Genomic DNA, 13,908 nt, shown 5'->3' with positions numbered 1-13,908 from the left:
GCAAACAGCTTTTGGAAAGATGCATTTCTAAAAAAACTCAGGTCCATCTGGAACGTATTTTAACAAAATAAATGCCCCTTTCTACTATGAGCAGCAGATTAGCAAAACACAAAAGTCCCTGAATAACAAAGTTCTATGACCAATGAAGAAAGCAAAACAAAACTGAAAGAGCAGCTCCTTCTAGGGATGACCAGCCTTTCTGGTGCTCAGGGGAGTTTCTGGTGCCATGTGCTACAGACCTGCCCACCACAGCTCCCCTGTGCGTTTCCTCCAGGCATTTATTTGTACAAAAGGCTTCACGTACAAAAAAATTCCAATCCCCCCTCTGCTTCTCTATCCTTGATGGGGAGGAACATGGGCTGCTCCTGCCCAAGCCAGTGTGGTGTCTCTGAAACCACTTGGGCTGAGATCCCCAACTTAGAATCCTCCCTTATTCTGTCAGTTTCCTCTCCCTTTTCTTACACAACATGGTATAACAAATGAAAAATGTGGCAATCTGAGGACAAAGTAAACAATGATTTTTCTCTTTCATCACTGTCCTGGTTATCTTGCATGACTGGGGTATAAACAACACGTGAGTCCACTCACCCCTCACCCCTCTGTCGTTTGTTTTTCAGTACAGACACTGAAACGTTCTGGAATGAAGAGATCAAACAAGAAGATACCAATGCTGGTCTCTTCTTTTCATTCCTCTTCTTGCTTCTATTAACACATTCACAAAACCAGAGAAAAAACCTACTATGTTTTCAAAAATGCCTGGGACATCTGGCTAATGTGTTCTAGCCTTTCATAACAGTCCAAGAGTGTAGTAACTTCCTTTTTCTAACTCAAATATAAAACATTTTCCTTCTTCATACAGGTCTGAAAGCAGTGGGTCTTTGTGTAGGGACCTTTTATAGACTTGAAGTTTATTAAGCTGTCCCCCGTGGTCACAGGATGAATAATTTTGGGACCCTCAGCTGTCTCTGGGCTCTAATTTCCAACCCTTTAACTGTGTCTCTGGCTCTTCTCTAGACTCTTCAACTCCTCATCTGCATCAGAAGCACGGGCTGAAGACACAGAGCTCTAGTGGCAGACAGACCTCATGGCTTCTTCAGCCCCGCACAGCGACAGCCCCTGGTTGTGCTCCTTCTCAAACTGCAGGGCACTTCCTCATCTCACATTCAAGCTGCCCCCTACCACTTCTTCTCTACTCCTGTTTTTATGTTAGTAAAAGAAGGAAAGAAAAAAAAAGGAAGAAAGAGGGCAGAAAAAAATAGAAAAGGGAACTTAAGAAGTTATAGAGATAGGAGAAAATTATTTTAACAGGAAGTACAAGACAAAAGATTTGTTTTACCAATTGAAAAGTACATAAAAACAACAAGCCTTTGCAGACAGCCTTGCAACATGTTTTTACACACAATATTCCTGTGTTTCCTACTGCCCTTTGAGCGTCTGCCTGCAAACACAGGCTGACTTGTCCCATTTCAGATTTATGCTAGCTAATAGGCAAAACATGAGGAGAGGCTTAGCTGAATTCCAAGAAATAAGTTATTTAATGCACATCTGAAGGTTTGTGCTTTAAAGGCAAAGACGTTCTACACAGGGAAGCAAGAGATTCTAATTTCATTTTCACAATGGCTGGATGGGTGTCCCTCTAACAATACGTGGTTACGAGCTCTGCCCCAGCTCTTCCATTCAGAGCCAGAGCAATGACTTCACATCACAATAGTTAAAGACCGTTGAAGGAAAGAGAACCAGCTGGGTATTTTAGAGTAGCTATGAAAGATTTTTCAGGGGGCGGAAAAAGCACTAACCTGAGTTGTTTTAATCCGCTGAAAACGACCAAGTTCTCAAGTTCCCCTGCTATCTTCTGCCCAGTTTCCTGTAAGTGTTGCATGTGACATTACACTTCCTCACTGCACCTTCTTTGACTCGCCTCTCTCCGCGGTCAGAGCCATGTGATAAAAACCCCTCGCTGCCTGTTTCACACTGGGGTAAGCCGTGTCGTAAGAAATAGTTGTGTACGGGGCGGGGGTGTGGGGGGGTGATTTTAGCCATCCCTCAGGCACAGGTAGAGGAGCTAAGCCTGGGAGGGGGGCAAGGGAGAGGAATGTCCGGACTCCTGGCACTTCTGACTCCACACGGAGGGAGAGAGACAGAGAGAGGAAGAGACGGACACTCTTGAGCCCCGGGGTCCCCCTTCTTGGGGTTGGGGAGGCAGCTGAGAAGGGGCGGACCCTCTCAGCGCAGCTGGGTGGTCTGCCATCTTGAGGCCGGCCCGGGTGCTCCGGCACTCCCCACAGACCGCTGCGAAGGGCGGCCTTGGCACTGCGCCCAGGATGTCTCCAGGCTGCACTCTGGAGGGCGCCACCACCAAGGAGCACACCCAAGGGACAGCTCACATTTCTGGATCCTGCAGCGACACCCCGAATTCCCTGGGACGATCTCAAGTTCACGTCCAGTCTATTAAGTCCTGCTGTCAGACGGTGTGCCCTAATTCTTGGTTGGCAAAGTCACAACACTGCCTCCAGGGCTGAATCACTAGCAGACATTTCCCTTCTGCTGGTCTCCCAAACATGCCAGGCTTCTGGTTCCCCCTCAAGAGGCAGACACCATCTTCTTCCTGTGGGATGGTGGTGGGTTCCCGGTGGCACGTGAGCCCTGGCGGTGGGGGGCCCTGATGGGGGCAGGGGGCTGATACTGGCCTGGCAAGAGCACCAGGGGGCAGTGCCTGGATGTGCCCCTTGGAGTCCCCAACCAAGGGGAGACTGGAGAAGGGCTGAGACAGGGCCAAGCAAGAAGCACAGGGTGCCCTTTCTAGCTTTCTTGTTTCTGTGGTCTGTGCCTTCCTCTTCCTTGTAAAATTCCTCTAACTCTCTGGAAGTGGTGGATGTAGGAAGCGGTATGTGGGAGTAAAATGATGCCCTGAACCCAGGGTAATATTCTGCAATTTGTACAACTTGACCCAGTGCAGAAACCCCAAAGTTGTTTCTATTTGGCTGCCCTGGCATAATTTTTTTTCCAATGCTTTTAAAGAGATTTTTAATTTATTTTTTAGAAAGGTAACTGTAGACAAGCCCACTCTTCCAAGTCTTAAAAATATCACCCTATAATTCCCTAGTGAAGTTTTCCATGTGAGAACACCGAGTAAGAAAATGAGTCCTGAGAGTCAGAACTTTGGACAACAGTAAAACTCCACAGTCTCACCACATGATTGCATTTCTGGCTTTGAAAACATGTATAACTATTTTACCGTTCTGACAACTGATGGCTGGTTTTCTGATTGAACTGTACAGTTAGATTAGCCAGTAGAGTCAAGATGGATATACGCATGGCCTTAGCTTTAAATTCGGAGTAATGGGGAAAACTTGCCATCTTACAAAAACAAAATACTACGTAGATGATAAATAATAATGACTCCATTTGAAGGTACTTAGAAGTGTCACATTCTGGGTTAAGCTGCCAGTTCCATTTTTCAGCTAAGCAGTTACATATGTTCTACTTTAAGCCATGCTCTGTGTGGAATTTTTAAAGGGTTTAACAAAATGCTTTATAATTTTCCTTTGAAATTCCTAACCTGGCATCCTGTTCATGAGGTTTTTCTTTTTTTCCCGTTTAGGCATTTAAAAAATTTTAACAGACTTTTTTTATCCTCACCAGAGGACATTTTTTTCCATTGTTTTTTAGAGAGAGAGGAAGGGAAAGAGGAAGAGAGAGAAACCTCGATGCTAGAGAGAAACATCAACTGGTTACCTCCTGTATGCATCCAGGCTGGGGATTGAACCCGTAACTTTTTAAAAAATATTTTATTTATTTATTTTTTTTTAGAGAGGGAAGGGAGGGAGAGAGAGAGAGAAACATCAATGTGCAGTTGCTGGGGGTCATAGCCTGCAACCCAGGCATGTACCCTGACTGGGAATCGAACCTGCAACACTTTGGTTTGCAGCCCGCACTCAATCCACTGAGCTACGCCAGCTAGGGTCAAACCCATAACTTTTTGGTTACAGGACAATGCTCCAACCAACTGAGCCACACGGGCCAGGGCTAGACTTTTTAAAGAACGGTTGTAGATTTACAGAAAAATTGAGAGGATAATACAGAGTTCCCACCTTTTATGCACAGTCTCCTCAGTATTAAAATCTTACCTTTAGAATGATATATGAGTAACATTTCATAAACCGATATTGATACACTATTATGAACTAAAGCCCATAGTTTATTTCAATTTTTCTTAGTCTTTCCCTAATGTCTTTTTTCTGTTCTAGGCCTCCATACAGGACAACCCATTACATTTAGTCATCATGTCTCCTTAGGTTCCTTTTGATTGTGACGGTTTCTTAGACGTTTCTGGTTTTGATCACCTTGACAGTCGAGAACTGGTCAGGCATTTTGTAGGATGTCCCACGATTGGGATTTGTCTTCTGATGTTTTTCTTAAAAGATTGGAGTTATCAGTTACTTGGAGTAAAATCACAGAGGAAAAGTGCCATTTTAGTCACATCATATCCAATATATACACATCCAACTAATTTACTCCTGCTGATGTTGGCCTTGCTTACCTGAGGTGGCCTGTGTCAGGTTTCTCCTTTATAAAGCTGTCGCCCACCACTTCCCATACTGTACGGTTGGGAAGGAAAACCTGAGGGTGGAGTACCTATGTGAAGTATGTGGAATTCTTCTGCATGGAGGATTTGTCTCTTTTACCTCCTTATTAATTTACTCAATCTTTTATTTATATCAGTGTGGCTTCATAGATATTTATTTTATATTTTGGGTTATATTTCAATGCTATTTTTTGCTCAAATTCTTCCGCCTTTGGCCATTGGGAGCTCTCTCAGTTGGTTCCTGTGCTCCTTTAACATACCTCTTTTTTGCTTTTTGCTTTTGAGTACTTTCTTGTTTTCTAGCGCTACAAGATGCTGTAGGCTCATTATGTATAGTACCTTCCCAACTGTCCACATTTTTTCTGTCTCCACAAGAGAATAAAATAAAATAAATCTATGGGTCTGAGAATTTTTTTCTTTGCCTTTAATTTTCATTAGTTCTGCCAAGTGTATTACTAAAAAAATTTTTTTATTGCTTTCATAAAATTAGTGCTAGCCTCTACCAGTAAGAGAACACCAAAATACCAACTGAGTGAAATCCTGCATTTCCTTAATTCCAAGATACATGTTTTTGTTGGTGGTTGGGTATTTTCTTCATAGTTTAACATTCCTGGAATCAAAGTGTACATTTAAAGTCATGCCCCCACCCCCCACTTATCTGTCATTAAGGTGATGGTACACCTTACAGCTGATGGTGTAATAGAGCAGTCAATTAGTGCTTTTTTAGAGCAGGGACATCAACTAACCACTTCCACTGATTTTTCCCCCACTGAACACATATTTTGACTAAAGTGGTTTGATATGTAGCATCCACAGACATTAAAACTCGTGGTTTTTACCTACTTCCAGACATATTCTACCTTTACCACAAACCACAAATTCTCATGTCCTAAATATAGATAAAAAAGGGGGCGTTAAATTCTTTCCAATTTTTTTTGTGTTTACTATCTGACTCCTTTTATGTTACCTTTTCAAGAGCTCATGAATCCATCAACATGCCTGAGGAGCCTAATGCTGACATTGAAGGGTTGCAAGAATGATGTTTCACTCATGTTAATGAGGAGCAAAAGCGTTTACAGATCAGGAAGGACACCTTGATTCTGTCTCTCCTATTTTTAGAGGTCAGCTGACTGCGGAATAGCAGAACTGGTCATTCCTTTCTCTGTGGCCAGGATCTTCTCTCTACCTCATGAACCACCACTGCTTTGAGAGCATCATGTTTTACAGAAGCCTTCTTTTAACAGAGTCTTGTTCAGCCATTCACCATGGGTGTATTTCACAGTCACTGGCGTGATGCCCAACAATTTCATCCAGTTAAGCAGAACTTGGCCACTCTAAACACTGGTTTCTGTGTCACTCCTGTGTAAAATAAACTAAGCTTCTGATAGCACCCTAATCATCTCAACAACCTCCAGAAGAGACTGGAAGAAGGTGCTGCGTTGACTTTCCTAGGGAACCACTGACCAAGCCCTTACTGAGTGTTAAGTACGGAGCTACATGCTTACATACATACTTTCATTTAAATCTCACTGTAATCCTGTGAGGTAGGTACTGTGATCCCCACTGTACAGAAAAGGTAACCAAGTTAGAGACGCTAAATAATGTATCCAGGACTCCTTGAAAAGTTTAAAGCCCACATGAGAGCTCTGCTCTGCCCGACACCAGAGTCACAGGGTCTAATGCTGCTCTCTGTGGTCCATAGGTTTAGCATCCATATCTCCTGATCAGGCCCTTTACTGAATGTAGTCCTGTTCTCTAATTACTTTCCGCACATGCTTTTCACCTCAACCAAAACTAAGTGGCAATTATGGGCACGGATAGTTTCCCTCATCCCATTAACTCAGCTTCCCAACCTCATTCCAGCAGCTTTCTCATTAAAAAATCTGTAATTTTTTCAAATAAAGGTAAATAGTTTACCTTTACTATTTCCCTCCCCCATGTTGTTTTATTTAATTTTTTCATTTATTAGTTGCTTAAATTACAAATTTATTTTACTGTCAGTCTTTTAAAATAAAAGCCTTAAGTTTTTATCTAAGTGTACTTTAGGTCTGTCCCACACATTTCAATGCATTGTATGCTCATTGTCAATTATTAAATAGTCTTTCAGTAATGATTTCCTGTTTGATCCAAGAATTATTTTAAAGGGTCATATCTTAGTTTCCAAGTGCTGGGATGGAGGCGGGTAGGAGCTATCCCCTGTTAATTTGCAATGCTATGATATTGTCATGTGTGGCCAATATGTCTACTTTTTAGTTAATTGTGAGGTTTCTCTGTGATCTAGTATTTCATCAATTTTTGTAAATGCTTTATGTATGATCTTTTAAAAAATTGTATGTATTTCCTATTTGTGAGGTTAGGTCAATAACAAAAATTACGCTACTCAAAGCTCTGTTCCTGCTTAGTTTTGTCTACTCAATTAAGTTCTGAAAGCATTTTGTTAAAATCTCCCACAATAACTATGGAGAACTTTGCGTTTTAAATTATTTATTTATATTTTTATTTGTATTATTTTACTTGTGCTTTTAACAAATTTTGCTTTATCTAGTCCGGTGTTAAGATGCTCAGAGCATAAAGCTTCATTACTATTGAATCTTCTTGTCTGACTTAACTCTCTTACTCTTTTATGTCTTATTTAATTATTTCTTTTTACATTTAATCCTATACTTTTTAATAGTAATATTATCATCCCTATTTTTGTTTTGTTAATTAGCATTTACTAACCTATCCTTTCTCTTCTTCCTTTCTGTGTAATTTGGGGATGCATATGACTCCTGAAGACAGCATATGGCTAGACTATCTATTTAATCAATCTGAGAGTCATAGATTTTATTAGAGGAATTTACCCTAGACACATTTATTGTTATGCGTTTATCTTATTCCTGCCATTTATCATATGTATTCTGTTACATTATTTCTTCTTGTATTTTTTCCTTTTCTTGACTTTTACTGATTGGCCATGCTTTTATTATTGTAGCACCCTCTACCCTGGCTGTGCGTGTTTTCAGAACTCTAATGGTTTAGAAATCCCACCTAGACTTTTTTCTAAAGACCAAACACACATGACCTTTCAGAGAACTACATATCAGAGAACTGCACAGTAGGACCCTGCTAACTGGTAAGATCAGCACATTGTTTTGGAAAATTTAATGGTAGGTTTTTGTTAATAACAATAATAAATTGTGTATTAGGGGGAATGGCATAACACAGGCATCAGAAACCCTTCTAAAAAAATATCCTGCCCAGTCTCTATTCACTTCCCTCCTGCTTTATGATGAGGAGGACTGGTTCTCACAAATCATGTGGGTAAGTGTGGGGTAGAGGACCCAGTGACTGGGGCGCAGCCAGGAACATCCTGGGGAATGTTTTGCAAATTTTGGACTCTGAGACATGCCGGCGCTCTGCAGATCTGAAGATGTATCTGCAGAAAAGAGCCTTGGAGGATGAGTCTCCTGCTATCTTACTTTACTTCCAGTCAGTAGAAGTCATCATCAGCTGCGGAATCTATTTGAGAATTAGGTAAGAGCCTAACTGTGAAATCATAATAATGTAAACATATCCTCTGAAGAGTCAAGGAACTGAAATGAGAAAATAACATTGCTAGACTTGCTCAGAGTCTAGAATGCTGAGCTTCCTAACATATAGTAACAAAAGCACAGGTCTCAACAAGAATCTACACTTTTTTTTTTGCCCCCAAAATGAGGTAGTTTCCACCCTTCTAAAGCTTTGGTATCAGTGCATGGTGATGGGGAAAATTCTGGCCAAAAAACACCTAAGCAGGTATTGTTTGTACATGTTTGTGTGTATGTGTGTGTGTGTGTGTGTGTTTTGTGTTTGAATGAAAGTTTACATTAAAATTTCATATTTAATTTTTCATGGAGAATCCCAGGGTAGTGGGAAAAAGGATTTAGGGATAAAGGTATAGCAACTATTTGAAGACCTGCTGGTTACTTTCAATTTACTGGACAAAGATCCTAGTTTGGACCACAAAGAAGAAGTGACCCACTACCTTAAAAGAGTGTTTCTGTTCTAACAGAATAATTAACAAAATTAACTTAGCTGTATAAACATTCTATGAGTTAAATATTATTTTTTAATCATTCTCATAATATAAAAGGGAAGACTAAAGTTCCAAGAGCTAAAGAGATTTGTTCAAAGTAAATAAGATAATGAATTGGGATTTTAAACCTCAAGCTTCTGACTACAAGTCTGGTGTCATTTCCAGTATACAGCAAACTATCTCCCTGTTGTTCTGTCTCCTGGAGAAACTGAAACCCATGCACACCATATGCATGCTGTGCAGGGAGGAACTGCAGTGAGGCCCGCCCTTGGCAGTCAGTGTTCACAATGTAGGTCAAACCGTCCAGTCAGACCCCAGAACAATTGTTTCTACACTGATCCTGGGGGATTTTTGCAGCATTATGTCATGTTAAAGGCTTTCCTCATCAGCAATTAAGCAAAAAGACACCATGCACCACTTTTTAAGCCCTTGGAACAACTGAAGGGAAGATGAAAGGTCAATAAAGTTCTCTCGCTAATGCACTGCATTCTGGTATATTTGTTTATGCCATTGCAATGTAATCTAAGCCAGAAATATCAAGCCTTCTGGCTAGCTGTCTTCAAAGCCAGAGTCCTAGCAGAAGCATTCTTCTTTGGCATACTACAGGCCTGGTGCCAACAACCAAATTCACCCTTTCCAATATCATACAGTTGAATTCCAAATAACTAGGCCCCTCATTCATCTCTGTTGTTAATCAAAACACTAAAAGGATATGGCAATTTTCCTTGTTCATAAAAAGACTGGCTAGGGACACATAGAAAGCTTTGCCATTCACCCAGTATGAGTTTTAAGATGCCTCATAAATACAGAACTCCAGAGGTGATAGATAGTACTAAGAACCAAGACACTCTCACAAATTTGTTGCTCCTTTCTGTTAAATGGAATAGAGAACAGAATACAAGTCAATATAAATAATTCAAGTGTACCAAGGGTGCTTGGAGAGATCATGAATGTTAGCATACATATTTGTGGCTGTGATTCAGGATTTGTGTTTTCAGCATATAAATACCTAATATGAAACCAAGAGAATACCTAATTAATTAACTGTCTATGTATGAACAGTCTTTCTATTCATATGCATCCCTCCCCTCCATATTTAAGAGCACACAGAATAGGGTGGAATAGGCAAACAAGCTACATCACTCTAAAAGAAAAGCTTCTGGACTCAAACTACCTGGGTTCAAATCCCAAATCCATTACTTACTGGTTGCAGTGGATTACTTTATTCCTTTACAGCCCTGTCATCCACCATTCTGCACAATGAGTGTGCCCCCAGAGTATCCCGAGATGACAGACATGGACCTGAGGCTATCACCAGCATGCCACACCTGGTGTGCTTCCAGTCTTTAAAAACACATTTTTCAAACGCCAGGCAGCCAGCCACTTCATCTGGTGGCCAAGCAAAGAAATAGTGATCAAGAGTAATTATGAATAGGTGCAGTTTCTACCTTAGCCACAACTGTAAGCCCTAACTTCACAACAGCACTGCACCAGGTCAGTCTTTAATCTCAACTTCACTCCTCCTACACTGGCAACAGGAGCTCAGGCACTCTGCTGGTGCAGCGACTTTAAGGCTCAGTTATAAATCACCATTCCTTCTGGGCAGTCCCTCTCCTATATTCTCCTTCTACCAAGTTGATGAAGTGAAGGTCTGAGACAGATTTTTTTTTAACAGAACACTCTTATTGTTGTCCAGCACCTGTGACAGTTTCATATCTCTCTAAAGGAGACAGGAAGTTGGGAGCATTATTGGCCCTTTTAAAGGAGAACAGGAGTGGGTAGGCACCTCCAAAGATGAATATCTTCAAATATGAGAATGTGCTACTAGGACAACCAAGCTCACACCACAATCTGATGTATCACTCCTTTAGAGATATCTGGAGGCCCTGGCTGGTAGCTCAGTTAGTTAGAGCAACGTCCCGATACGCCAAGGTTGAAGGTCCTATCCCCAATCAGGGCACATACTAGAAGTAACCAATCAATGCATAAATACGTGGAACAATAAATCAATCTCTCTCTCTCTCTCTCTCTCTCTGTCTCTCTCAGTAAATAAAATTTTAAAAATGTCTGTGACAATATGTAGCAAAACAAATAAATTTCTTTTCATCTCTCAGTTCATCTCTAAAGTAAAGATCGACACTTGGGGCAATAAGCACCTCAGAGAGAAGTGGTTGGTCTCTACGGTGAAATCTGGCCTTGGTTCAGGGGTCAACCTCTTCCTTCCAGACCCTCTCAGGTAGAGTCATGCCCCCTCACTTCATTGCACCAGTGGTCTACTGCACCACTCCTGTTCATGTCTCTCTCCTCCTGGAAGGGTCAAAGGACTGGCACCTTGCAGGTGTCTGCTGAACAAATGAAAGATTACTGCCTGCTGACAACAAGGAACAGAAGAATTCCTCCTTTACAAATACACAGTCCAGTTCACCGGTTTTATAAATGGTCCACCCTGTGTATGCACAAAGTATAAGAGCTTCAAAATAAAAAATGCAGATTTGGATTCTAAATTAACCTGTCTAGTAACTTACAGATTTTAAGATTGGAACTGGATATAAAACGCTCTTTGTCCCTCCTTCTACAATCTTCTGTATGCTAAGGTGTTTCCTGGACTTTCAACTTGCACGGAATCATAATGCCATCCCAACTGCTCTTCTCAAAAAGTATGAACTCTCTTTAGCTTTTCAGTTTCCTTTTAGGATTAAACATAAATAGCACACCTCCTCACAATGTTTTTTAACAATAGAAAGTCTTGGACAAACAGAAAACACCCAACCTCTCTTCAGTTGTACCTGTGCTATGGATCTTTGTTCTGGTTCAACATGCCCTCGGCCCGGCTGCCTTCTGAAGGATGGACAGTGGGAAATGCCCAAATGCCACGACAACTTGTGTGTAATCACCACATCTTGGATGAACCAATACCACGGCGAACTTCCGTCTCCCAAGACAGCCTAATTGACTGATCACATGTGCTGCCCCTGACCTCGGAATGTGACTTTTGACCAACAGGATGCTGGCATCCTATGTTGCTGGCTGGATGAAAAGGCAGCATTGGAAAGAATAAAGGTTTCTCCACACAGCCTCTCTGAAGGGATCTGCCCTGTGATCTGCCACACGCTGATTTTCAAAATTCAGATTGAATTATCTGTTCATAAAGAGACCATTAAACTAATTGCAAATGGAAGAACTAAGACCCTTATTACACTTCAGCTGCTTCTAAAGCATGAGCTACCTCAGGGTCTAACAGCCTAACCTTCATGTGTATGCTCATATTGCTTTGCAAATGTTCTTAATAGCATACACTGTTAGCATTATCCATTTACCCAAAATAATTATTACATTAAGTGTTTATGTATCTCAACAGTATTATATATTTTTTAAAAACCCTAAGTTGCCAAGATGGTGGTATAGGCAGACATGGCTCACCCCTTCCCACAACCACATCAAAATTACAAATAAAATGTAGAACAACCATCACTCAGAACCATCAAAAATCAAGTTGAATGAAAGTCTGAAAACTATGGAATTAAAGAAACCACATCCATCTAGACTGGTAGGAGGGGCACAGATGTGGAATGGGCTGGTCCTTTACCCACATGTGGTAGATAAAAATTCGGGAGGGATATCTCAGGAACAAGGAGTCCAAGCCCTACACCAGGCCCCCCAACCCAGGGTTCCAGTGCCAGGAGGATAAGTCCCCACAATTTCTGGCTGCAAAAACCAGTGGGGATTGAGTCAGTGGAAGAAACTTCTGGGGCCGCAAGCAGTTCCTCTCAAAAAATCCACACATGGACCTACCTACTCAGACCAAAAAGTCCACACATGGACCTACCTACTCAGACGCACTCGCTCTGAGCTCTAGCACTGCGGTAGCAGCTTAAAAGGTTCCAGCGATGTACAGGGAGAGGCTGAAGTGTCTGACATCCCTCCCTGCCAAGAGCTGGCAGGCTGGTGCCATATCTGAGACTCCGTCAAGCTGACTAACACTGTTTGACCCACCTTGGAAATCCGCTGAGACTCCACCCCACACAACTTGCAACTTACGGGCCGACCCAAGCTGCTTTTCCATATATGAATGGCTGATCTTAGCTCCTGCTTCTCAATTTCCTAAATCCTATCAAACCAGCAGCAGCTGGCCTCAGTGAGCCCTAGGTCCACCACTAGCAGCAGCCAGCCTAGATTCATAGCTTGGCTTCACCTGGGAATCTCTAAGCCCAGCACAAGCAGCTGCCATCTCTGACTGATTTATAGCCCATGCAGGGTGGCCCTGGGCAAAACTCAGGTGTAGGCTAACCTTGGCCTACACCACTCAGGAAACCCCAGGGTCAGTGCACCCAGTGGACAGCTACAAACTATGTTGGAGTACCACCACCCTGCCCATGCACAGCTGATCCTCCACGGAGTGTGTAGGTTCGTAGTCAATGGTCACAGCCCACCCCTGCCACTGACTGGCATGGGTAAGTCCCTCCCATTGATCTGCCAACAGCAACCAAGACCCAACTACAAAAGGAGGGTGTACTCAGCCCACTGGAAGGGCGTACCTCAAGTACCCAGCTTGGGTGAGAGGGGAGGCTGTGCCACTGGACCCTACAGGACACCTACTACATTAGGCCACACTACCAAGACACAGACTCAAAGAAGCTCTACCTAATACATAGGAACAAACACAGGGGGGCTGCCAAAATGAAGAAACAAAGAAACATGGCCTGAATGAAAGAATAGATCAAAACTCCAGAAAAAGAGCTAAATAAAATGGAGATACGAAATCTCTATTTCAAAACACTGAGTTCAAAATACTGGTTATAAGGATGCTCAAGGAACATAGTGGGGACCTCAACAGCATAAAACAGGTAGAGTCAGAAATGAAGGATACACTAATTGTATTTCATTACATTACCCTGTGAACAATTTCACAGGGAAACAACAGTAGAGTGGATGAAGCCAAAAATCAAATCGATAATTTGGAACATAAGGAAGAAAAAACAACCAATCAGGACAACAAGAAAAAAAGAATCTAAAAAAATAAGGCTAGTATAAGCAGTCTCTGGGACAACTTCAAGAGGTCCAACATTAACATCATAGGGGTGCCAGAAGGAGAGGAGAAAGAACAAGAAACTGGAAATCTATTTGAAAAAATAGTGAAAGAAAACTTCCCTAATTTGTTGAAGGAAATAAACATACAAGTCCAGGAAGCACAGAAGGTTCAAAACAAGGTGGATGCAGAGGCCCACTCCAAGATACATCATATTTAAAATGCCAGAGGTTAAAGATA

General features: G+C 41.8%; 1 protein-coding gene across 2 annotated transcripts in view; it reads right to left on the bottom strand.

The window, feature by feature from the left end:
- WIPF1 (WAS/WASL interacting protein family member 1) overlaps positions 1-13,908 on the bottom strand; it is a 120,857-nt gene that overhangs the window by 74,322 nt on the left and 32,627 nt on the right. Inside the window, exon 1 of one of the 2 annotated variants that reach the window (XM_036023274.1) lies at positions 1,797-1,985. The exons of the other annotated variant lie outside the window; for it this stretch is intronic. The gene's annotated coding sequence lies outside the window, so the exon portion shown is untranslated. Of the gene's footprint in view, positions 1-1,796; positions 1,986-13,908 lie in introns of those variants that run through there. 2 annotated transcript variants of the gene reach the window in all.

The sequence above is a fragment of the Phyllostomus discolor genome, chromosome 4 (assembly GCF_004126475.2).
Source record: "Phyllostomus discolor isolate MPI-MPIP mPhyDis1 chromosome 4, mPhyDis1.pri.v3, whole genome shotgun sequence".
Taxonomy (NCBI): Eukaryota; Metazoa; Chordata; class Mammalia; order Chiroptera; family Phyllostomidae; genus Phyllostomus; species Phyllostomus discolor.
Note: the sequence above shows the minus strand (reverse complement) of the source record. Positions and strands in the feature narration are given on the sequence as shown.